Source organism: Sturnira hondurensis, unplaced genomic scaffold (genome assembly GCF_014824575.4).
Source record: "Sturnira hondurensis isolate 20B ecotype Veracruz unplaced genomic scaffold, ASM1482457v3 Scaffold0022910, whole genome shotgun sequence".
NCBI lineage: Eukaryota > Metazoa > Chordata > Mammalia > Chiroptera > Phyllostomidae > Sturnira > Sturnira hondurensis.
This window is the reverse complement of record NW_028095541.1, coordinates 6,326,087-6,353,135: the sequence shown is the minus strand read 5'-3', so window position 1 is coordinate 6,353,135 and position 27,049 is coordinate 6,326,087. Positions and strand designations below refer to the sequence as shown.

Here is a 27,049-nt window from a genome sequence, read left to right as displayed (position 1 = left end):
ACTATGACTCCCAATTAGAAAAAATATACATTTCCAGACCCTTTTAAGTGATTATAATGAAGATGGTTCATAGAGAACAGATTTTGACAGTTTTAAAGGACCAGATAAAATCGTAAGCTTATCAGAGCATAAATACCATAACGTCGCTCAATCAAAACTTAATGAGAATGTCAAATCACAATATGAAGAGTTTTCCCCCAAATCCTAATAGCTTAACCAACAGTAAAATAAATCTAGAACCTTCATCTGCCCCCAGAAGCACAACCCCTTAACTCAAGAAGGGAGATGCTGTTATCCAGTGCACTCCAAACTACAACATCCAGCATACCCTTCTCTGTCTGAACTTCGGACACAATAACAACCAGTGATTGAGGACGGTAGGAATAGCGAGTACAGTAGAAACTAGCATCTCAACTTCATCTCCCACAATCCTCTGTCTTCACCTAAGTCTTTCCACCAATGCCTATAGAAGAGCCTCCAGTGACTTTAAACTACATTTCCCATGAGGACAAGGACTTGGCCTCCCGCTTTCCTGGTGACCAATAACCAATAGGAGACGCCACAGTAGATGAGAGTCCAGCCTAGGACGTGCGTGCCAGGCCCTAGACGGCTAGCGCGAGGCGGGGAGTTCAGAAGACTGTACCGTGGCGCGTGGCGCAGCGAGAGTACTTCTCGCCCAGGAGCTGCCGCACTGGTCCTATTTTCTGCGGCTGTATAAGGAGTAGCGCTTCAGCAGCCAGGGAGCTGGAGGTCAGAAAGGCAGAAAGCCTGAGTAGCTGTGGCTGGGGACTGTGGGACCCAGGGAGCCTAGGGAGGATGGTGCTTCCGGGACTGGTGCCCTCAGCGCTTAACTCCGCCCAGCTCCTCCTCTGCTGGGGAGGGGGCGTAGGAACTTCGAGGGGGGTGGGCTTCTGAGCTCTACACCGGATTCCTCGAGGAGGGAGCGCGCTCTTTCTCTCTCTCTCTCTCTTCCCCACCCCCCCCCCAACTTGCCGGTTATCTTTTTCGTCCACATACCCCCATTCCTGCCTTGTGCCTTTTCGGAGGTCTGAAGTTAGGGTTCTCAACCAGGGCCTTCCCTAGGTGACGCCTGGACTCTCCTTAATGTTTGGAGGACTTGGGTGATAGCCCTGTTCCCGCCATTGACTTGTCAGGTTTGGGAACACACCCCTCCCGACACACACATTTCCCATTTTCTCTGGCGGCTGGGGAATTCCTTGCCACGCCCAGGGCGTGACTTTTGTCCAATTTTCACTTTCTGCCTCCTTGAGGGTGAGAAACACCATTGCCATCTCTTTTTTTTTCTTGCTGATTTTTGTTGTATTTTTTCCATCACCATTTATCTCCCCCCCATACCCTCTTCAACCATCACCCTACCCCCCTGCGCAATCATTACCGCACAGTTGTCCATGCCCACGTGTCCTTTTTCTTTTTTACTCTATTCCTCCACCCTCTAAACCCCTCGTAGCTGTCAGCCTGCTCTCTATCCATGAGTCTGTCTCTATTTCACTTGTTAGTTCAGTTTGTTAATTGGTTTCTATATATGAGTGAGATCATATGGTATTTGTCTTTGGCTTATTTCACTTAGTATAATGTTCTCCAGGTCCATCCATACTGTTGCAAAGGGTAATTTTTTTTTCCCCACGGCTGGGTAGTGTACCATTGTGTAAATGTCTCATAGTTGTTTCATCCACTCATCGATTGTTGGGCTCTTGGGCTGCGTCCATAACGCTGCAAGGAACACAGAGATGTATATATATTCTTTTGAATTAGTGTCTTGGGTTATTTCAGATGTATTCCCAGGAGTGGAATCACTGGGTCAAAAGGCATATCCATTTTTAGTTTTTTGAGAAAATTCCATACTGTTTTCCACAGTGGCTGTACCAATCTGCATTCTCACCAACAGGGCATGAGGGTTCCCTTTTCTCCACATCCTCTGATTTAATGATTGATGTATTGATGATAGTCTTTCTGACAGGTGTGAGGTAATATCTCATTGTGGTTTTAATTTGCATCTCTGATGATTAGTGATGTTGAGCATCTCTTCATATGTCTATTGGCCATCTGTATGTCCTCTTTGGGGATGTGTCTATTCAGGTCCTTCACCCATTTTTAAATTGGGGTTTTTTTGGTGTTGAGTTTTACAATTTTTTTTTATAAATGTTGGATATTAGCTGCCTCATCAGATGTATTGGCAATATATGTTCTCCCATTCTGTGGGTTGTCTTTTTCTTTTGTTGATGGTTTCCTTTGCTTTGTGAAAACTTTTTTGGCCCCATCCAACCACCCACCCTTTCCCTAACCAGGTCTTTGGAGTAAAAACAGTGTCCCTTCACATTTTCAGAAGGGATAGGGAACAGAAGAGGAAAGGAATCTTGCTTTTGAGATATGTGGTTAAGATTCAGTTCAATGTTCTGATGAGACCAAAGGGCAAGCTTGAAACAACTGCACATTAGGGGTTTCCAGCAAGGACAGATAGCACTGATGTAGATAAATTGTTATGTAGCACAGTAACTAGAAAGTAAAGTAGGCTTTGCAAAATACTCAAAATACTCTGTTAATGGTTTTGTTATTATAAATGGATGCAAAAGTACTGAGGGGTTAGTGGAAGGGGATATTGATGGGTTAGGTACCTGTGGAGGGTCAAGCCAAACTCTGGAAGTGCTGAAGGCTTGAAACTAATCTGACTTCAGATCATTCCTGGTGAGCTTTGTGAAGAAGGTGAATTTTAACTTAGGCTTCAGAAGATATTTGAAGTGGGAAAAGCAGAAGGAGAAAATTATTCCTGATATTAGGATTGGAATCTGAGAAGGGTAGATAAAAGAGGGAGCACATGAGTGATAAGTGGGCTTGCCTGAATGGAATAAAAGGTGTCAGCAGGTTTTAAGTGCACAATTCAACAAAACATCATCTGCACACTGCATTGTACACACATCACCCAAAGCAGTCTCTTCCCAAATGTTTTGTGAACCAGTGTCACCCCAATAAATTCAATTTAAAAAAAGAAATGGTGTCAGCAGTGATATATTAGGGAAAATGGTATTAAAAAGCTTAGAATCATAAAAACAGGATCCTTTGAAGCACTGACATAATTTGGATATTATTCTGTATCAAATAAAATGAAAGACAAAAAATTAAGATTGGATGATTTTTGTTTTTTTCATCCTAGGGGTACGTGATTTGAGATCAATTCTTGGAGAACCCAAAGAAGTGTGGTGGCAAGTTCCAAGTGTGAGTTTAAATACCAGAAGAACTTTGTCATAAAACCTGTTTTTGTCTGTGGCTCTTTCTACCTACACTCTATAGTTGTCAGTTTTAAAGCCTGGTAACAAATTTATTTTCTGAAGAAATGCATTTGGTGTCCATCACCTGAATTGTAGTCATTTCAGTATATGAAAATACTGTTATTTATTGAGCCCATATAATGTTCCAGGCACTATCATAAGCATTTTGTTGCATTATCTGAACAGTCTTATGAAGTAGATACTGTTCTTTCCATTTTGTAGAATAGGAAACTAAAATGCAAAGAAGTTAAACAACTTACCGAAGGTCATATAGATATAATGAGTGGAGTTGGAGTGTACAGATTTCTGACTATAGAGCCCAGGCTCTGTCTACCATGGTTTGATGGTCCTACCATTAACATTTATCCTCGACTTTCCATTTGTGGTAAGGAGAGATTTTTGTGAGGTAAAGTTGATCATCCTGGCAGAAAACCAAATGATTCACTCTTAGTTTCGATGTCAATATATGTCTGCTATAAAGTAGGTGCCAAAACTAAATTAGCTTAACTGCTATTGCAGCTGTAGCTAAATTGTGTCTGCCAAAACTATAGTCATTATGGCTATTTCTGAATTAGATAATTCTGTTTATAAAATATGTCATACCTCTAAGCTATTTGAACCTGGACAGTACTTTGGGTTTTATTTTAGTTTAGCTTTTATTTTAAGTGACCCGTGTCACTAGGTCTCTTTTATGACCCTTGCTGAAATGAACTATTGGTGTGAGCTCTCCGTGGTTCTAGTTGGCACCTAAGGTAGAGGCTCATAATTTTGAGATAATGTAGTGTGCAGTATAACAGAGACAGGTACAAAGTGCTATGGAAGGATAGCAGAAGGAGTGATTAACTAAAGGGGAGAGTCAGGGAGAAGGCTTCTTTGAGGAGGTGACATGAGGAGTCTTGAAGGATAATGACTTTGCCAGGCAGAGAAGAGCAGAGGGGAGGCATTTCAGATAGAGGGAGAAGTCTTTAAGAGACATATGGTTATACAAGAGCAATGTACAGCCATTTAATATTGAGGAACTTAGCATTTCTGGGGTGCGGATAGTTTGGGAAAAGGAAGGTATAATGGTAGAAGAGTCTGGAAAGATAGGTTGAGGCTGATATGAAGAACCCTGAGTGCTTGGCTAAGTGTGGATGTCCTCCTATAGGCCAGTGGCTCTCAAAATGTAGAGTGTCTGCCATCAATGGCTATGTTATACTCCCAGAAGTGTTTTGCATTTTACTAATTATATGTTCTAATGTGTCTTGTAATGGGTAAAACTGCATTACATCATCACATCTAAGGTTACTTAGGATATGGCTTAGTAAAAACAAAAACTGAATCAATTTTAAGTTGGTTTAAAGACACACGTTAGCTATATGTGCTATATGAATGCGGGAGAATCACCAAGTGATACTTAAGTGACAAAAAATTAGGAACTACGGCTATAGGCAATTTAAAAAAGCATTAAAATGTTTTAGAAGAAGAACACCATGATCAGGTTTTCACTTTAGAATACATTGGAGGTGCACATGACTAGTTAGGAGGCTGGTGCTCTGTTCCACAGAGAGATGATAACGAGCTGAGGGTGCAACATAGAGGAGGGAACAGATTTTACAGCCATTTAGCAGGCAGAATTAGTAGGAGTTGGTAGATATGAATATTATTATTCTAATAGTGTCATGAAAATGATTTTAAAGTTTTAAAGGCCATTTGTTTTTTGTCCTTTATATTCTAGGATAAGCATATTATTGCCCACACAAACTGTGTACATATACATATTCACTAAGGTAACAGTGGAGACTGTTGTCATAAATGGGTTTGGATTGTGTGCAATTATCTTCACTGTCTTGTTGAGTGCCCTTGAGGGCAGTAGCAAAAATACTCAAGATGCTGATAAGGAATATGAGTATGATCTGTTACTCTTAGCTATCTGAGGAACTCCTCCCCCTTCAAGACTCAATGAAGCCTTTCCTGCAACCACCACTCCCCGCCACCTCACATACATGTATGCATACCTGAAGCAAAGTTAGGCTCTGGTTTCAAAAGGACCCTGCACTTACCTCTGTCCCACTCTGTACCAAACTAGTATGTCAGTCTGTGGATGCTTGTGTCCCCGCTAGACTGAGCTCCTTGAGAGCAGGAATCAGCTCATTCATCTTACCTATAGCATCCAGAACAACACTTGATATGTGGTAGACACCTAATAAATTATTATTGAATGAAAATGGTCCAACATATTCACATGAATATAACTCTGGACCTTGTAGTGGCAAGTGCTACAAAAAGAGTAGCTGTTTGCTACATTTGCTACTTCCGCTGAATAAAGTAGTAAGCTGAAGTGATGTAAATGCATGACTTCACTAGAGGTTTCTTCTTTTTTTCTTCATTTTCCCCCATTCTCCTGTAGTTACCTTACCTTTTTCTTTCTCATCAGTTATCCACCCAGCCATCTATTCCTTAGGCCTGCCCATTGTTCTGCTCCTCTTAACAGAGTTCACATTGTTCCTGCTCTGATACTCTGCCAAGGATACATCCCTCCTCTTCACCCACCAAGTCCAGTTGACTCTGTCCTTGAAATCACTCCAAACCATCTCCTCCTACTTATAGACACTGCTAGTGAAACTGTAATGTTTTTAGATTTATTTACTTATTTATATTTAGAGAGAAGGGAAGGGAGGGATAAAGAGAGGGAGAGAAACATCAACATGTGGTTGCCTCTCACATGCCCCCTACTGGGGACCTGGCCCGCAACCCAGGCATGTGCCCTCACTGGAAATCGAACCAGCAACCCTTTGGTTCTCAGGCCAGCACTTAATACACTCAACCACACCAGCCAGGGCTGAAACTAATTTGATACATCTTCTAGAAAACAGTTTGTCAATATGTGTCAAAAAATTAAAATTTAACATAGCTTTTAACCTACCATTTTTGTGTTCTATTGAGGGAATAGATGTGATTTTCCAAAAATGTAGCTCTTGGGATATTTTTAAAATGGCAAAAACAAAAAAAAATGTTTATAATAGTAAAACCATAAAAGAAAAAAATAAGATTTTGGATGTGCAATAGGACAGGTTTAAATTAAATCAATTACAGTGCATCTATAAAATGAATTACTATGTAATCATGTAAGTTGATGTTAGCAAAAAATATTTAATGATATGGAAAGTTGTTTATATTATATTAAGAGAAAATTCAGCTTATAAAGTTGTCAGATCCCTGTTTAAATAGATAGACATATCACACATGCACACATCTGTGCATGCATATAGGACAAATCCTGTAATGTGAAACACAAAAGAATTAATAGAGGTTTGCTATAAGTCTTAAGATTATATGAGTTCTATTTTTAACCTTTTGCATGTTTTTATTTTCTAATCTTCTATAATCATACATTGGTTATTTTTTAAGTCATTTAAAAAATGGTTTCCTCATGTCCACTGTTTAATTACCATTGCCTTAGTTTGGGGCTCACTAACCCCTGCCCACCCCCACATATATTACTTATGTAGTCTGGGTTACTACTGCCTCTAGCCTGCTGTCCTTGCAATGCATTTTCCACCAATGCAGACAGAATAATTTTTCTACATTGCAAATCTGAAGCTATCTGGCTCTATATAAAGTAGTTCAAAGGCTGCCCATTGTCAAGAAAAAAAACCCAAACTTCTTAGACTGGCTTATAAAACCTTTGAAAATCAGCCCTCTGCTTTTGTTTCCAACATCACTTCATCCTCCTACAATTTACTTTTTTTTTTGGAGTCTTAGGCCACTGCCCAGCACCTAATAACTAATAACTGTTTAGTTATTAGTTTAGTTAACACTAGCCAACTGTGGACTGGATTGTATGTGTTAACTATTATGTGCCAGGCAACCCACTAGTATTTCATTTCATCCTCAGATTAAAAATGCTAAATACATAAAAGTTATCTTTATATTACAGATGAGGAAAATTAATTAAATAAAAGTGGGAAGGAAAAAAGTAATAAAGAACATTTTTTAAGAGAAAAAATCCAAACTGTCTGCCATAGCACAGCTTTTCTCATTTTCCTGCAGCCCCTGCCAGTCTTTGTTAGTGTGCAGGGAAAGAGACTTTGTTCTTCTCCCTTGGGCAAGTTATATGTGACCACAGGGTAACAAGCACAGTTCAGACTGACACGATCTCACCATGTCACCATTCACATTGTGCTAATGTACAGAAATTTTCCTTTGTGTACATAACACTTCATGCAGGAGAGACAGAATAGCTCCAATTGTTCTGTTTTTGTTTCTATTTTGAAATTCTATGACTTTTGGGATGGTTAGCAACAGAGAGCTACAGAAATGTATGATCAAATTGAATGTACAAGAAACAATGTGTCTCATGGGAGCCAATGTCATTGGTTAATTTATTTTTTTAAATGTCATGTAGATGTATTTTCCAGCAATCTGTCCCCAGGGAAGGGCTAGGTTGAATTCAACTGTTAATCCTATTTACAGAATTCAGCCCACGCATGCACTATATTCTTCCATTGTTAAGTAATCTTAGACATATGTAGTGGATTACCGTAATGACATAAATCAGGTGAGTATGAGGCATCTGATTTTCTCTACAAAAATGTATGAATTTTCATATCGTCATTTAGGAACCTGCAGTGTGGTCTTTCCTACATTTTCCTTATAAATAATACCCATTGTGCAAAAAAAAAAAATGCATGCTCTTTAGAGGACAGAAGTCCTAAGCATGAATGATCTGAATAAAATTATATTACCTTGTAAGGAATGGTTGCTGTTAAATACTCCAGGAAGAATAATTTATATTTGTCCTACTCCATGGTCAAATATATCACACACAGAAATTACAGAGAGTTTTAATTCATTTGATGAATTATTGTGGACTTATCACGTGCAAAGCACTCTGATAGTGATAGGCACTATACTAGATACTTACAAATACCCCCTTTAATGCCAGAGAGAGAGAGAGAGAGCATATGAATCTAGTATATACACAAGAATGATTGCAAAAGAAAGAAATGAAAAAAGAAGAGAAGACTTTTAACAAGCAGACCCATTCTACTGATGAAAATTCACTCAGATGAAAATTGGCATATGTGCCAGGAGGGATTTATTCTTTTTTTTTCCCTGTCTCTTTTCTCTGTGCAATATATAGGAAAAAATGAGCTACCAGATAGAAGATAAACAAATGATCTACTTCTCTGTTTACAAACAGTTTGAGAGATGGAACAGTGACTTTCAGTGTCCAGCCCTGTACAAGCCTGCTGGTGGCATTGTGAGAGTTATGACTATGTCAGCTTTTCCAGAGATTCTGTCTCTGCTGCAGAGATTTGGCAGACGCCTCAGACAAATTTTATGTCTCTTAAATCTTTCTCAAGCTAGGCTTGGCTCTTAGATTTATATGTACAAAAAGTGAAGTGTTTACCAGTTTGACATTTTTGAAGATCAAAACAGACTCAGTATTTTTTTTAATGCAGCATATACCTCAGTTTAGTCTACAGATAAAGCTAATTGCTTTTGCTATTTGTTAAAACAGCCAAAATGCTTACTTTCCAGAAGTGATGAATGATCATATATCTAAAGATTTATATTCCAGGCTTCAGTGTTGCTTCCTTTATTTCTTACCTAAAAACTGTAAAGTTTTGCTAAAGTCTTCATTTTCCTTTTTTACCTTCACTGACACATAGGTTAAAACAATGTAGGATTTGGAGGTGTGGTGAAATATATTGGCAATCTAGGAGGGAAAAAAAGATTCTTTTTATGAGCTCACCCTGCCCCCACTTTTGGCTCTCAGTTTTTCAGTAGTCCCTTACCCACAAAATGTTCTTCCCTGGCATAGTAATGATAGGTGAGAATAAGAACTGAAGAATTTTCAGTGGCTACCCATTAACAAGGCTGGTCCAGAAGTGTCTGTTTGTAGGCACAGCACAAATGAAAGTTTGGCTATAATTCAGAATAGCGTTTCAAACAACACTACTATATAAACAACATTGCCTCAATGGTGAACTGTGAAAAATAATGATGGTGAAATCCCTGCTAAGGGCCCTTTTCTTCTGCCCCCTGCTGCTCTTCTTTTAAGTCAACAACAACTGCAGGTAAGAGCTTCCTGGGATCAAGACTGTCCTATAATAAGGCCCCATAATATGTCCTTATGCCATTTCTTCTTCAGTCAAGTCCTCGAACACACTTCACTAGGATTACTTTGGTCACATAATACTATAATTTTCACCTTTCAAGAGATTCTGAGTTGGAATTCAAGAAGTACTTGGTATTCAGGCTCATTTATTCAGTAATCATTTGAGCACGTATACAGGACCAGACCTTATGCTAGGCACTGAGAATACAGTAATGAGTTAGAAGTAGTCCCTGGCTGTCCTTAAGGAGCTTACAATCGAGTGGGGGAGATGGACACCTAAACCAATAATTATATACAGTGGGAAATGTGCTTAAAAAAAGATATGTGTAAGGTGCTCTAGGAATGTGATGGAGGGAATTATTGCTAGGGATGGGCAACTTACAGACTGGAGACTGACTATGCTGAGTCACAAAAGTGTGAGTGGGCATTGTCTAGAATGTAAGTGGACAAAGAAATGATGGGCAATGATTCGAGGCAGAGGGACCACCAACATACGAGAGGCAGTCACAAGTAAAAATGGATAGTTCAGAAAAAGCAAGATATTGTGTGTGAACCACTGGGTATATGGGAGACGGGACAGAATAAGAGTATGGAATGTTATCCTGTGGCCAGTTGGTGAAAGAAGTCTGCTTGTTAACTAGCGTGGCCTTAATCCTATAGGCGAAGGTGAGCCAACAGGGTTTTAAATGGAAGAGTAACAGGATCGTATTGGAGGATGGGCTTTATTGAGAGAAATCTAGAGAAAGAAGAAGTCTACCTTTTAATTTGGCAGCCTTTTAGAGATCTTATGCTATTCAGCAATGCCATTCTCTGGTTTTCTTTCAGTATACAAAGATCACTTTGAACAATTCTTTCCTTTTACACATGGGACATACCTTCCTGCACTCCTTCACATGTTACCTCGCTGAATATTCATTCTTTCCAGCTCAAATCAGTGTCCCAGTAGAAAGTGTGGCTTGATTATCATGAAGGAACTCAGAGTTTCAAAGCATAGCAGCTTAGTTTTAAAAACTGTGTGATGCTTACTTATTGTTTACTGAGTCAGCAGGGCTGAGGCAAGTGCTGGTCAGCTGCCCTTGTGGGCTGGTGGTGGGGTTGCCAGTGGGGAGAGGAAAGGACAGAGGCAAAAGAGATGGCAGGAAGTAGCCGTTTAAAAATGCACAGCATTGCCCTGGCTGGCGTGGCTCAGTGGATTGAGGGCGGGCCTGCGAACCACATGATTGTGGTTCGATTCCCAGTCAGGGCACATGCCTGGGTTGCAGGCCAGTTCCCAGCAGGGAGCTCACGACAGGCAATCATACATTGATGTTACTCTCTCTCTCTCTCCTTCCCTTCCCCTCTAAGGTTAAATAAATAAAATCTTTGAAAAAATGCACAGCATCAAGAATGTTGGAAATCCCTAAAGGCCATATCCAGATATGAGAAGTAAATATATGAGGCAGAAATATATGAGTGTAAAACAAATGCATATTGAAGGTGCCTGTGCCCCAACAAATTGTACTATCTAGCCAGTTTTAGAACATGCTTTAAAAAAATCTAAGATACTACAAATGGCTTCCTATTATCCATAGGATGAAGTCAAAACTCTAGCCTGGCATTCAGTACTTTCTTCAATCTGACTCCAGCCTACTCCAATTTTCATAGTTCTCTCCTATAGAACTTCTCTGCTCTAGCCAGTTATTCTTTAAGATACTATTCTGGAATTGTCTCACCTACTCTATAAGACCTCCTGGGGCACGGACTATGTTTTATTTACCTCTTTGAATCCCCTACAGTGTCTGGCAAAGTGTCTTGCATATAGTAGACCCCTAAGGTATACCTATCGGTTGATTATTGTTCCCCCATCTTTCAATTTCTTTACTACTATTTGGCCTAATACCCTCTCTACTGAAAATAGCAGCACTGGATGAAAAGGGTCAGTGTTCAACAAACTATCTTTTAACTATTTATTTTGAAATAATTTTAAATATACAAAAATTACAAGAATCATATAAGAACTCTCATATACCATTCACTCAAAATCACCCATTTTTAACAAAATCCCCATATAACATTATTCTCCATAGAAATGATTACTTTGTTTTGAAATATTTGAGGTTGAAAAAGCTGTACCCCTAACCCCTCTCATTTCTTTCTCAACTTTTTATGATGAAAAATTTAAATATAAAGAAAAATTGAAAGAATTGTACAGTCAACACCCATATACCTACCTCTTAGTTTCTATAATTAACACATTTTATTTGCTTTATCACCTATCCATCTGTGTATTCATCTATTATGCATTTCAAATTAAGTTGCAGATAACTGTACATTTCTAAATTTTCTAGTATTCATATTATTAACTAAATGAACAAACTATTTTGTGCTCTGAAATCAACCAAATCATCCAATTATACCTACATTTACTGTGTTGCCAAAACACTGGTTTACCTGTGTATCTTAGATCTGTTTAGCCATGGAACGCATTTCTCTTTGATTAACTTTTGGATGCCCCTCCACTTTACTTAGTGCAGTACCAGACACACATTCCATAAATACCACTTGATGTTGATTAGCAGAAACAGAACTAGAACCAGAGGAAGAATCACAATGACACTAGAATAATCTGAGGAAAAAGGGGAGTGAATGAGAAGAGGGCCACAAGGGGATGGGAGAAAGAGAAGTTTGAAGAATTGGAGAAACACGGGGGCCTTAGCCCACCTGGTACTTCCAGCAGTACTTCTAGCTGCTGCCTTCCAACCCTCTCTTGAGAAGGATAGGTTCCAGTAAATTAGGAACAATTGCTGCTCAGCAGAGCACATGCATGATAAGTACCCTTGCTACTACTTATGTACTACCAATTAGCATATTTATATTGCTTCATGAATATGCTAATTTACTACAAGGTTGGACTTAGTTTTAGAGGATATGGTTGGACCACTGAAACTTCTTTCAAACTAAATCTGTGCTACAGACAGAGGAGTACTTCAATAAGTTTTACTAGTTTTCTTTTTTGTAACATTTTATTTTTCTGTTTCTTATAAATACAAGGGTAGCTCTAATATGCATTTACTGAATAATTATTTTGTGCCAAGCACTGCACTAGCTGCTGTCACATCATTAACACTTTTCAATAACTTAATGTGGTAGGTACTACTTCTTTCCCCATTTGGCAGATAAGAAAACTTGAGACAGCATGCTTAAGGACCTTGTTTATAAGCCAGCATTCAAGAAACTCAGGTTTAATCTCTAGATTGAGCAAAAAAGAAAAAGGATTCATGGACATGGACGACAGTGTGGTGATTGTAGTGGGGTAGGAGAGTCGGTGGAGGTGGAAGAAGGTATGGGGGATAAATGGTGATGGAAAAAATACCATTAAAAATAAGTAGAGAAAAGAAAAAGAAACTCCGATTTGTCTGACTCTAGAGCCCAGTGTTCTTAATTACTGCTTTAGGAAGGAATTTAGTCATTCAGACTTTAATCATTAGACTATTGGTATAGTAATGGTTTCATATTGCTTGAGTTCATTCCCAGTTTCATCACTTACCAGTTGAATGATTGTAAGCCAGTCATTTAACATAAGTAAATCTCGGTTTCTTCAACTACAAAATGAGGATAATAATACCTACCATGTAACTGTATTACAAAAACTAATTAAAAATAATGTAAAGTATCATGCCATGTCTGACATGAAATAGGTGCTCAGAATATTCTACATCACTTTTTTTTCTTCCTTTTTCCATTTTGGGACCAAACCACTCACCTGTAGCTTTCATTTGAGGAAAAACAAACAGTGCCTGGAACTTTTTTTTTTTTTTGAGGAAGCACATTCTGAAAAAGAATATTAGGCTGACTCTTCCCAAGGATGAACAAGGAGGGTTGCTCAATTCTTGTGTGAAGTTTATTTCAAAATAAGCTAGAAACATCAACCCTTAGGAGAGTTGGGGTGGTCCAACTCCCTGCTTCCCGAAGATTAGGGCCAAATTGTGACATCATCTACTTTGTCAGTAGACTAAATTTCACAATTGGCATAAACTGTTAGACCGGGGATATTGGTAATTCTAGCCATTTCAAGGCAAGCAAAATGAAGCCAAAAGAATATAAATTATTTGTCCAAGGTCAAACAGTGAAAAAAATCAGGAGAATCCAGTTCCCCTAACTCTTTATCCAGTGTTCACTTTGTGGTTCCTTTGTGGGCTCTAAGGCAGGTGAAACCAAGTCTTGATGTGTGCTCTTTGCAGGACCTTCAATTGATTGGAGTTGTGGGGTTTGGTACAAGTTTGATTGATTTAGAAAATATGAAGTGTTTTTTTTCTGGTTCAAATTTATTCGCTAGTGTTGCTTTCAAATTGTTAATATTTCTATTTTGTTTGCGGTTTAGCTAATTAGTGTTGTTTCTCCCTGTAAACAGGGAGAAATTTCCAATAAATTTAGATTCACAGTTTGATTCAACTCTGGTTCTTTGAAATCTTCCACTGGGATTTTTGTTTTCGGCAACCTTACTCAGAATCCAAGGTGGTTAACAACAGGAATTCGTTTGAACAGATCAGTCAGGCTTAGTGATGGCTGCTGAAAAGGAGCTTAGATGGTTAGGGAACCATTAGTGCCTACATTCTGGAGTTTGAAATCAGGATAATGGAAACATTGCAGTGGTTTTTCTTATACATAAGTTTGTATGTTTGTTTTTCTCAGGATTCTCTGATTCTCTTTTGTTTCTGTTCTTGCTATTCTGGGTTGAAATTGCTACCTCCCACCTTATTGCTTTTTATGACATTCTATCAGTCATATTCTTGATATAATTCTTATCTTTTGACTGTGGGAAAAGAAGGTAATAAAATTGCCTTCCCTGTTTTCCCCTCTTTACTTTGAATGGTCCTTATGAGGAACTTGGGTAATAGGAATTTCTAGCTTAAATGTGTGAAGGATTTCAGTTGCAATGCCCAAAGAGAGAACAGCCTGATTCTGAAATACAACCTTCGTTCTTTTCTACCCACTGTGGTTTTAAAAATCAGGTAAGTTTCTTTTGCTGAACCTGAAATTGGGTTGACAGCTTTATTGGTGGCCAGCCATACCACAGGTAAGGCTATGGTGGAGGGTTGAGGTGATAAAGCCCCTGGAGAACTGTATCTCACCTGCCTGTCTTTCCACATGCCAAAGGAAAGGGAAGTTCTAGTGCTAGAGCTGTCAGTGATTTTTCAAGCTCTTAACTGTTTACCTAAGCAGTTGGAAGGGTAGGATTGCAGCTGTAGTGGTAAAAGGGCCTTTCCCAGTAAGTCAAAAGGCAAGCACTTTCTAAGAGATGAGGTTTGGATGATTCCAGCATGTGCATTTGTTTTGGCTTAGAAAGAAAAAAATTCTCACGTTAGATTCATTTTTCCCCTCCCTTCCCCTCTCCTCCCCTCATTTCTCTTCTCCCTTCCCCATATTCTCCTCCTCTTCCATATTTTAATGGCTCACTTGCTCTTAGCTACTAATTACCTCACTCTTTGTCACAACATTCATTTCCCCCATTAATTTAATACAGATTTTGGATGTAGATTTTACTGGCATTTTTAGTACTGTCAGTGATAGTCAAAGGGGCAATTAGGAAAAGTTTTCTTTCTTCTCACAGGAAGTGGCCTGGGCATTTGTTTGAAGACACAGATGGCATTGGAGGGGGCCAAGGGGAGTTGACATCTGATATTTCTGCTATAACTCTCACTTTTCTTTTGGCTGCTTTAGATTTGGCCCATGTGGACAGGCACACACTTGGGTAACCACCATACAGATGGAAATCAGGACATGTGGGATTTGGCCGAACCAAAGGTCCCCAAACATTGCCTGGATCATTTAGTGCCCCAGGTGTGGCCACCCCAGGACTTCATGTGCTAAAATTGTGTCCCAGCTTAAGCCAGCTGGTCACTGTATATATAGTATCAAGGCAGCTTAGAGACTCATAAAACATGACTTTGGATTTTTACTTTGTGGATTTAGATTTAGTTAATCAATCTGAATTCTTCCTCTCACACTGGGTAGTGAGGACTTACCAGGTTAATAGAAATCTATTTTTTCAGGATAATAGAAATATTTAACAAAAGGAGGTGCATGCCATCCAGTAGCTTGCATTTTAGATGGAACATGATACTAGGCCATATAAAGAAAACTGGACTGACTTTTCAGAAAGAAAAGAAGGAATTAAAGCAGGGATCCCAAACACTCAGGGCAGACTGTGCTGGTCAGGGGCCTATTACCAACCTGCCAGGAGGGAAGCTGAGTTCCTCCTCCTGTCTCTGCCCCATGCTCACCCCCTGCCCTGTCACGAGGTCCACAGTAGGAGGTGAGCTGTATCGAACGAAAAAACCATAAAAATCGTTTCATGGAAAAACCGGTCTCTGGTACCAAAAAGGTTGGGGACCAATGAGTTAAAGGATTTCAGCCTGTTTGATAAACTTTTAATGTATTATATGTCAGATTTTTAATTTTAAAAAATTTCCTGTGTGTAATTTTAAGACTAAGCAGTGGGATTTTATTTTTATTTTTAAATATTCTATTCATTTATCTTTAGAGGGGAAGGGAAGGAGAGAGGGAGAGAAATATCAATGTACAGTTGCCTTTCATGTGTCCCTCACTGGGAACTGGCCTGCAACCCAGGCATGTGCCCTGACTGGGAATCGAACCACAATCGTGTGGTTCGCAGGCCCGCGCTCAATCCACTGAGCTACACCACCCAGGGCAGCAGTGGAATTTTAAAACTGGAAAAATTAGAGAATGTTCTATGAAAGTATTTTTTTTCTTTTTCTTTTCCTTGTTGTAGAGGTGGCTCAAGTTCAGTCACTTAGGTAAGATTTGTTTCAGGGTATAATATTAATAATCCTATATAATTTTATAGCCCTTTACAGTTTACAAAAAGGTTTTCATTTCTGTGATCTCATTAGCTCTTCATAGCAGTCCTGTGAAGCCGTAGGAATAGGTACTATTATGTCCAATTTAGAAATAAGGAACTTAGGCTCAGAGAAGTTAAGTGACTTGTCCAGGGTAACACAGGTAGAAAGTGATAGAACTGGAACCTGAATCCATGTTTGCTAATACCCAGCCCAGGTGCTCCTTTAGTTGTGTTGTGTTTCCTTTCTATCTCCTTTTTGTTCATACTCATGGTTAATTTTGAAATTGGTTTAGAAAAATGAGCTTCAGTGTAGCAAATGTGTAAAATTGAAGCACTTACAGATAAAGTGCTTAAGGTCACCTATGGAGAGTCCTGCACATAGCTCTTAGCTTTCCCCTTGATTTTAACTGAACTATTTTTAGGTATACATTAATTGTTTTTCAGTGTTAAATACATGCACAAAAGTTATGTGATCCACTGATTATAGGTGTGAAAGCTGCACCTGGGGAATTGGACTATAGATGAAAAGTTGACTTAAAATAATTAGCCTCTTGCCTTCTTGTTAAGAGATGTCATGCTCAATAGAATTTAATTTCTTTATACTTCCTTTGCTTCCAGCCCTTTAAATGCAATTCTTTAGGGAAAATTAGCAGATATTCATTTTGAATGTTGATTTCTCAGGAACAAGGGTAGCTGGAGGAAAGAGAAAGCAGGGCAGTGACTTCCCATGGTCTGTAAGAGTGGACAAGCATTTTTTTTTATTTGGTGCTGTGAGCTAAGATTTCTTCTAAGGCATGCAAATTGTAAAGTTCTGATTTGTCCACTGCATGCTGTTTCTTTAGGCACTGATGTATGAAATCCTGAACGGATTCTCCGATGAACATACTGCTAATTGCTTCTCCACCTGCTCTCCAACCTCTTCCACCCCACCCCCTTCACTCCCAATTCAGCCTATAAGTGTCCGTCATTGGAGATGGATGGTGACACATGCAGTAATAGCAATTCATAAAAGCTAGTTCCAGCCCTTGTCTTCAAGGCTCCTGGATTTTCCTCTGCCTGCTTTTGTGTAAGTGAAGTGGATGGAAGTGCTACTGGCATCAGAATCCACCTCCCTATGCTCCGTTGCTAGAGCTCAGTTGCTCGGCTGGAGCTGAGCTAAACAGAAGCATCGGATCTGAGCTGAACTGTAGCTGCTTTTCCCCCCTGAATGCGAGGTTGTGAGTTTGGGATAGTGTGTAGTGAGGATTTGGGGTGCTTTGGCTTTTCTTTTTTTGGAGAGAAGAGGGTAAGGGGAGAATAACTCACGGGAGGATACAACGTGAAACAGTTCTCTCAAGAGTATCACGATGTTCCTGGTACAATATACAGGTATGGTATGTTTTATTTTATCTCATTTCCCTTTTGTTTCAAAGTGCATTCCTCTTTTATTTTGCCTCCAGTTCAACTATACTGAAGGACAAATAAGGTTATAATGAGCTAAACAAAATATCTGCATAATACATGCCTGCCTCTAGCTATAATGTTTTAGCAGACTGCTATGTAAAATCTGGGTTTTCTGTTAAATTGATAGTCCTGATCTCTTAATTGTGCATGCTTCTCTGTTGTATTCTTGTATTTAATTTTGCAAGTCTTATGTCTGCAACTGGTAGTATGTGATAGAGCTTAGAGTGTTTGTACAGAAGACACAGTGCTTTCTTTAGAGGCAGAAAAGCAATTTTTAAACACTTCATATGTTGTGTTTCTCTTGAGTTTATTAACTCCTGCATTTCTTAATTGGCTGGCTAGATTTGTTAGGAGAAAGGAAACATCAAATAGGAAGCAGCATTCCAGAACACATTTGTTTGGTAAATTTATTCTTATTTCATTATTTAACTCAGATAGATGAACATTATATGTTATTGTTATTTGTTCTCATGGCAGGAAAAAAAAATGCTGGGAACAGAAAGCTAAAAAATGCCAGCTCCAAACCATGTGAATTGTAAAATATCATTGGATCAGAAGTGTTCCAGTATTTTCTTAAGCTTTCAGAAACACACTGGTCCATAATTAATAAAGAAGTTGAAGACTGATCAGGCTTTGGTAAATGTTGTTTGAAAGGCTTCTTATACATATAGCAGTTAGATGTAAAGAATCCTTCTAAATGGAAAAACCTTGAGAAAGTTTTACTTTCTTGCTGAACAGAAGAGAAGCTTAGTTCATACAACCACATGTTTTAATAAGTTTGAATATCAGTTATTGTCGAGGACTTGCAGATCCATTCTTGCTTTATTGTCCTTAAAATATTGTGCCCCTGTGCTTAAGAGCAAAAAGATCATGTTCTATTTTGATGCGTGGTTTGACAGTTAATTTCGCTCCTCATTAATTGGACAGCATGCAGATGATGTGGAGAAGTGAGTGAGTGACAGTATTTCAAGGTTACGCTGAAGAGCATACAGTGAACCTTAGTGCCTGGACCAACAGCTGCTGAATTGAATTGTCTGCAATTAAAGCAACAGCAGGTTTGTGTAGTCTCCGTGCAGCCCATTTATTTGAATTTATAGCTTCAGTTTCTTCTTTGGGTCATGGATGGTTTGTTTCACTAAGTATCGAAGAGTTGTGCTTGTTGGATAATTTCTCCATACTCCAATGTGTGCTTGACTCTAGAAGAGCTGTCTCTGTACATTTTTAATGTGAGAAGTTTTTGAGATTTCTGTGTTTGTATTAAAATCAGAGAATGTCCCTTTTTCTTCACTACAAAAGTGAATAGATACATTTTTATTGAAAATACTGCTTTGTTCAATAAATAAAGGTTTCTCATGGATCTGTGTTACTGATGTAAATTTCTGGCAGTGAAAAAATGTTGGAATTTATTATGGTACTGGAATTACTATATCTGGGAAGAACTTCTCTATGCTAATAAAGTGTTTATGTTTTTAAAATAGTGACATTTTTTCTCCTTGCCATGTCTCAATTCCAGAGTGACCTAATGAATAATATCAAATCCAACTACATGATTTTTATGACTGAATTTTATTTGTATGCTAATAGTCAATACTCATTTAATTCCTTCATAGATTTACTTAATTAAAAGTAACAACTGCAGTATAGTTGTTGGTTATTGACTCATACATAGTGGATGTAGTACAAAACATTTACACTGTGATTTAACATAAGCTTGATCAGTTTATCTTCATAACAACCTGCGTGAGGTAGGTTAGTGGTGTTATGATCTCCATTTCATAGGTAGGAACACTGAGAATTCAAGGGTAAGTAACTAGCCTGACATCTCACATCTATCAAGTGGCAGGGGCCAAACTCCTAAATTAGATAATCTGAGCTTTTTCTCCCCCTTATACTAGGCTGACTCTCGGTTGATGAAGCCAGGGTAAATTTGACTTAGGTTACTGGTCAAGAAGACTAAATTCAGTCATTTACTAAGAAATGTGTTATTTTATAGAACTCTAGAGATTTTTTCCAGCTATTTTAACCCAACATTTATTTTAATAAATGGGTGCCTTCCAGATTAATTTTAGAGATATATAAAGAAACATTAGTATTTTGATTAATTTATAATTCAATATAAATGAATGGAGAGCCTTATGAAGTTATTGGGAATTAAAATATCCAATTAAAAAGGTTAATTGGAGTATTTTCTTTGAAAACAAGCTAGTTTGTTTTTTAGTATTTTGCATAAAAAGCATATGCTATTTTCATAAAAGTATGTGTATTTTAATATATATTGGTCATAAATGTGAAGTGGCATATGTTTTACATTTTTATTTTTATTGAATGCATTAGGGTGACACAGGTTAATAAAATTATATAGGTTTCAGTATTTTATTCAGATCAACAGAAAAAATATACAGCTAGCTCAGTTTCACACCTTTCTTCTCCCTCCCTCCCCTCTTTTTTCCTTACTTTCTTCCTCCCTCCTTATCTCCCTCCCTCCCTTCTTGTAGACCAGCTTTGCCATCTTTGTGAATTCCAAAATACTTTCTCAATTATAATGGTTTCTCATTAGGTTATATAGGGGGAAAAACATTATGCCCCCCTGAAAAAGGGAATACTATTTAAAACTACATTATCACTTCAGTAGATAAACCCAGATAATTGCATAGTTCATACTAGTTCTCTAGTAAAGCATCTTTTAAAACCTCTTCAGGTAACATTCTTAAAGCAGTCATTCTTAAATCTGAATTTATTGGAGACTATCCCCATGTACTGGGGAAATGACTAGTTACACCATAGATAACTCTTCCTCTTTTGACAATGAATATTTGAGAATGTTGCCAAGCAAATGAGCCAGAGTTGGGGCAAGTATTCTTGTGACCTGTTTATGAGACTTTTAGAAAGCTGGTAATGGGTATATTGTCTCAGATTCCATGTAATTAGAATTCATCCTTATCTAAAAATATCTTTATACTTTAATATATCTTAAAGCTATTCATATATTATTATAAAAAGAAAGGAGAATGATATAAAGCCCCCTTGTCATTCTTTAAATGCAAATGGAACGTGACACTTGGTAAAATATAGGGGAGAACTTTGGGGAATTGGGGCAGCATTAGAGCAGGAAGAGCTAGGAGAATTAGGGGCATGTGTTTGGAAGCTGCACATTAAACTTGATTCCAGGTGGCAAATTTCCTGTGCATTTGGAAGCTCTGACTAACACCCCTCATTCTATTCCTCTTTCTGGGAACAAACACTCTAAATATAAATGAAAAGATAGCTTATGGGGGCTTTTAAAGAAATTGACATTTTCTCATTGAAAATGAGAAAAGAAAAAGGCACTGCAAAATCATTTTTCCTCCTGTGTTGTTTGAGGCCAAGATAAATTAGAGGGAGTAGAGTTCTGGTTGTTCTGGGGATCTGAAGTTGGTTGTCTGATGATTTTTTTTGTCAGTACACCTATGAGTGTGTTTTAGGAGAATGAAAGGCGGGTGTAAGGGCTAGTATACACCAACCAGAGGTGTACTGGAGTTTCCTTACTCTAGATTATTGAAGGGGATCACTAAGAATATTTACAAATTTAAAAAATTCTCAATCTGTCTTTTTTCCTAAAATGGCTTAAGATGCTCAGTATGAAAATAGTTAAGGCATGCTGTCTGTGCAGGACAACACAGTGAAGATGCCCCATGGGCTGCTACACTATACTAAATGCCACCCCTTATATAGCACTGATGCCTTCAAGGGTTATTGGACATGGCATAATCACATGTGTGCCCCTACCCATACATACACATGATAGTACTAGCTAACATTTATTGAGTGCTTACTGTGTACCAGGCCATGTTATAAATACCTTATATGTATGGACTTGTCAAGCTTCATAGCACCCCTTGGAGGTAGGTGCTATTTCTATTTTAAAGGTAAAAAAACTGTGACAAAGGGTTTAAGTAACCTGTCTACCAAATTGCACAATTACTAAGTAGCAGAATTAGAACTTAACCACAGGAAGTTTGTCTCTACAACCTATGTCCTTAACCACTATGTAATATGTTGTATATCTTTAAGGGCATGTCACTGAAGAAGCCATTTGAACACTCATGTACCTTCTGATGCAAATATTCCATTGTCTGTGCCTTGAGAGGACATAGGCAGTGCAGAGTTCTCGGCTCACCAGACTGAAAATTCTGGGCCATACATTCTGGGTGCCTGGGACAAGACCATGAATGGCTTAAAATGTCAGTTTGAAAAAATTTTTCAGAAGGTGTTTGAGGAGAACAGTGATATGTTAAGATCTGCATTTAGAAAGAACACTCTTAACAGCTAGGCATGAAATAGAGTGGAGAGAGAGTAGATACAGGGAAGATGTGCTATGATTTGGTCACTTGATTGCATGAAAGAAAAACTTCACTCTAGTTGGCAATGTTTGTTCTTGCAAAAAGCTAAGAGTTGAGAGAGAAGCAATTGAATATGAAAGATCTTTTTTAAGGCTGACAATCTGAAGAAAAAGCATGAGTAGTGGCAGTGTTTAGATGCTGCTGGAGATGCAGTGATCCACCATGTCTCTGGCAATAGAAAGTACCAGTAATGAGGGTCAGAAAGAAAGTAAAATTTTCAAGCAGTCTGGTAACTTTGAACTGGAATAGAGTGGCTGCTGAATAGGTTTTACAGAATGGTGTATAGTGGGAGATGTGTTACTTGATACACCCCAAATTGTCAAGCTCTTGTGCTTCTCTTTATGCTGCTCTCTACATTTTAATTGCCATTTTCCCACATCTCCAACCAACCTAGAGCTACTCAACATTTAAGGTCCAGCTCAAATGACACCTGCTACTTTATTATAATACTTGTTTTTTACCTGTCTTCCCCCACTACACTGAGTTCCTTCAAATGACAAACTTTATTTTACTAGTGTCTTAACACTTAGCCTAGTTTCTCTTACATACTCAGCACTTACACACAATAGTCAGGTCTTCAAAAACTGTATCATCAAAGAATTTTTCTCCTTTCCTCTTATACTAGTTCAAGATTCAAGGTGTTCCCAGAGTCTGAGCATCCCAGAAACTGACTAGCTACCTAGCTTCTGCCCTGCATAGATATTCTGAAATACTCTGTCCAAAGATTTGTTTTGTTTCTAGTGTAACTGTCTTCTTGCTTTTTTTTTCCGTATTCATCCTTGGTTAGATTACTATACCTTGAAATCCCATTCTATTGCCTTTGTGGAACACTTTGCACCTCTGTAGAGAAATAAGAGCTTGCCTATAGACACATGTTAATACTTATCCATACAATAAAGTGAATCAGAATGTGTAAATCGATCATTGGATTATTTTTTAATTTTTAAAATTTATTTCTTTTTAGTGAGAGGGGAAGGGAGGAAGAAAGAAAGGGAGAGAAACATTAATGTGTGGTTGCTGCTCACGCACCCTCTACTGGGCACCTGGCCTTCAACCTAGGCTTGTGCTCTGACTGGGAATTAAACCAGCAACCCTTTGATTCACAGGCCAGAGCTCAGTCCACTGAGCCACCCCAGACACAGCTGATCATTGGAATTTTCTGATGCATAATCACAGTGTTCCTCAAAATATGGTTTAGGGACTACCCGTGTCAGCATGACTTAGGAAATATACTTAAAATGCAGGTTCCTGGATCCCCATCCCAGACCTACTGAATCACTCTCTGCATTATCTGCATTTAAAAAACTCCCTAGATTATTTTCTGTACAACTGACCTTTGGAAATCATGGTCCAAAGTTAAAATTAAAATGTTTAATCTTAGTCTGTATTGTCTATGGCTATGAATAATTACATTGTGGAAAAACTACTATTAAAATGATTTGAAATTTTTATATGAAACTTAAAGTCTTGGTCTCATGTTGTAAAAATAGAACTCTCTGTGATGATGATGAGATATTCTATGTCTTCATTGTGTAATATAGTACCACTAGCCACATGTTGCTCTTGAGCACTGAAATGTGGCTACTGCAGCTGAGGAACTGAATTTTAAATTTTATTTAAGTTTAATTAAATTGAGATTAAAGTCATACATGTGGTTATTGGATACAGTATTGCAAGTGCAGGTCCAGAAAACCTGGCTGTCCAGAGGAATGATTTTCTTAGGGGTCTACAAGGCCACAGTGATCATTATATCAATAGGAAATAAAACAAGAACCTTGTTTACTTTGACATATAGAACATTACATTCCTTATTTTGAATAATTTAAATTTTAAAAATGGCCTAAAATGATTTATTCCCAGAAGTATTTTAATAAGTAATAATCTCAATTAAATTTAAATGAGACCTATGCTCTGCATTTCTCATTGGTACTGTTTTTCCAATCATATTCACTTGCTATTGAGAGTGGACTGCTATGCCTTGATTTCTGATCTATGGATAAGAAAGTTGAGTTAATCAGAAGAAAGAGCTCCTAGTTCTGATGTTTATTAGTTCATAGACATTTTTATACATTTTAGCTCTCATAGACCTTTTAACCATTCTCTTTTGGATTGATCAGTAACTTAGCCACTCATTACTCACTACTTTTCAGCTTTTATTTCTTTGTCTGACAAATCTTCCTTGAATTAGTAATGTACCCCTTTGTGGATGATTTTGTTATTTAAAATAGCAGTAATGCTGCCCTGGCTGGTATGGCTCAGTGGGTTGAGTGCCGGCCTACAAACCAAAGGGCCGCAGGTTTGATTCCCAGTCAGGGCACACGTCTGAGTTGCAGGCCAGGTCCCCAGGAGGGGGCACAAGAGGCAACCACCCATCGATGTTTCTCTCCCTCTCTTTCTCCCTCCCTTCCCCATCTATAAATAAATAAATAAATAAATAAATAAATGCATAGTGTTCATGCTTTGGAAGAATTTGAATCAAAAGTGGGTTGTAGTCTTTATATAAAGAGACATAAATCTAGGCACTCATTTATTATTGTGTGGAGTTCATCATGTGTATTAGTTGTACTTGGTGGCTTTCTTAAAGAACCCAGCCCTGGCTGGTGTGGCGCAGTGGATTAAGTGACAGAATGTGAACCAAAGAGTTGCTGGTTCAATTTCCAGTCAGGGCACATGCCTGGGTTGTGGGCCAGCTCCCCAGTAGGGGGTGCCCAATAGGCAACCACACATTGAAGTCTCTCTCCTTTCCTCCCTCTTTTCCCCTCTCTAAAAATAAATAAATAAAATCATAAAAAAAAGAACCCAGTGTTAAATTCTATAGTATTGGAAAAAACACATAGGTAGAATAATGTACTTGACTATTGCTATCTGTAGAAACAGTATGATAAATAATTATGCCTGCTTGATGTTCCCTCTATTGGCCTAGATCTCAGTTGTGTGTACTCTTTTCATTTGCTAAAAAAATTTAGCATTTCCTGACATTCTCTTCTCTTCCTTCACATTCTCCCTTCACTTTCTTTGACTCTGTTTTCTGTTTTAAATGGACAGCAGACCACCTCCCTCTTTTTTTGTACCATTCAAACTCAAGTCCCATAATCTATTGTTGTATCCAACCTCACTCAACTGCCTAGAAGAGTTCAAAACTGGTGTTTTAATGTGCCATTCAGGGCCACTCTGGAACACTCTGCAAATAGGTTCTTTTGTTTTGAGGACTAAAGAGAGAATACCACAGCTACAGTTTCAAGAAATGTGTGAAGACCATTTGGGTCTAAATGAAATTTTAATTTCCTTGCCTCCCCGTCCTCCAAATTACATCTACAGTTTTCAGTGACATTTTTACTTTGCTTAGGAAGCTAGACATTTCTAATTTTAATTTAAAAAGCTCACTCTAATAGTGACCTTTCATAATTCAAGCCATGGTGGAGAAGAGGTAAAATATGTTTTCAGATTATGGTAGGTTCTTTATTGTGGGGGCAAGTTTGCCCACACAGTCCCCCCACCTACCACAGATGAAAGTGAAACTACCAAGACATGATCTACTTGGGGAGGAGAGGTGGTCAATCTCTCAGAGGAGAAAGACTAAGAGCCCCTTCTTCAATGGCTTTTATTGGGTTGTAATATGCAGGAATACAGGTAAAGCTAATCAATGTCAGGTGGCAAGGATCAAACAGTAGATAACATTTCAAAGAAATCTGAGGGCTTAGTCTGAATCAGTATCTGTCAGGTAAGGGGGTTGCAAAAACTTTGGGAGACATACTAATTTCCTGCTCGGGCCCTTATATCAGTGAAAGCACTCTTAGCAAAGCAGTCTTCACAGGATTTTGGGGACTGTTCTTATGCCTGATCACCCTGGATCCTGCTCTAGCTGGCAAGGGGCTGAACCATCTTCCCCATCATAGGTTTTTAGGCTTAAGCGGATTAGAGCTAGGAAGCGCTTCTGCCAGATGGAAATGGAGACTGGGGCTATGTCAGAATAGCCCAGGGGGCTAGGGTCCATCACTCCCTCTTTGTTGCAGGATCTCAGGTCCTTCCTTGAGGGCCCGTGATCGAGTCTGGCTTGGGTTGCCCCTCCTCTGAGGGGTCATACCCATCTCTGACTAACTGGCCAAGTGTAGGGGACAGGGGATGAAGCAGAAGCAGCACTGCTGCCAGAGACAAGCTTTGTCTCCTTAGTGGCTCATAGTCTGGAGGTCGTTCACTCAGCCTTAGCCATGGGGGGCAGTTACAACTCCTGAAACCAGGCAGAGCAGTTTCCAACATTTTATATATTTCATTTAATTCTCATCAGCACTCTGAGTAAATGTTGGTTGTCCTCCTTACTCAAGGCTGTATACACCACTAACTTGTCCAGACTCTAGTCTCCTCTCTTCCTCACACACACACACTCTCTCACTCTCTCCCTCCTTCTCTCCCCCACTGAGTCATATGTCTCTGCACTCTCATTTTTTGAGAGGAGAGACACAATTTATTGAGAGCTTACACCTCAGGACAGCCTCCTTCTCTCCCTCCTGGAGCAGGCAGGAGTGGGAGGTCACATGAGGGAATTTCACTCTTTGTCTTCCTTCTCAAGTAGGTAGACTGGAAAGTAGGTGTACTGGCCTCCTGTGTCCCGGTACTTCAGGGCTGGATTCTAAACTGTGAGAGAGAGGGGAGGGTTTCATATCACCAGGATGTTCTTGCACAAAAATCCCAGATCAGTAGATCAGTATAAAGTGGGAAAATGTGAAGGAAGTGGTCCCTGTGTTAACTGTCTTCTGAATAGAAATTGGGACCTGTCCAGTTAAAGCTTCTTATGAAGAGATTATAAAGAAAGCCTTCTTTAAATTCTTTATATACTCTACTCATTACTACTCCCATGCCATACCCTAGTTGGCTAACTCTTCCTGCTAAATGTGGTTGGCATTTTCCTAAACACTGCCCTTTGGTTTAGAGGTGGTGGGAACTGTACAGAACTGCAACTCTAATATGCTCTCCTGAGTCAAGGAAATTTGCTCGGCTT

General features: G+C 38.7%; 1 protein-coding gene across 3 annotated transcripts in view; it reads left to right on the top strand.

Moving 5' to 3' along the window:
* Positions 1–595: 595 nt before the first annotated feature.
* ENOX2 (ecto-NOX disulfide-thiol exchanger 2) overlaps positions 596–27,049 on the top strand; it is a 359,324-nt gene continuing 332,870 nt past the window's right edge. For 2 of the 3 annotated variants that reach the window (XM_037037287.1, XM_037037285.1), the window contains exons 1-2: positions 596–750; positions 3,170–3,231. The gene's annotated coding sequence lies outside the window, so the exon portion shown is untranslated. Of the gene's footprint in view, positions 751–2,531; positions 2,722–3,169; positions 3,232–27,049 lie in introns of those variants that run through there. The other variant, XM_037037286.1, reaches the window with a different exon arrangement.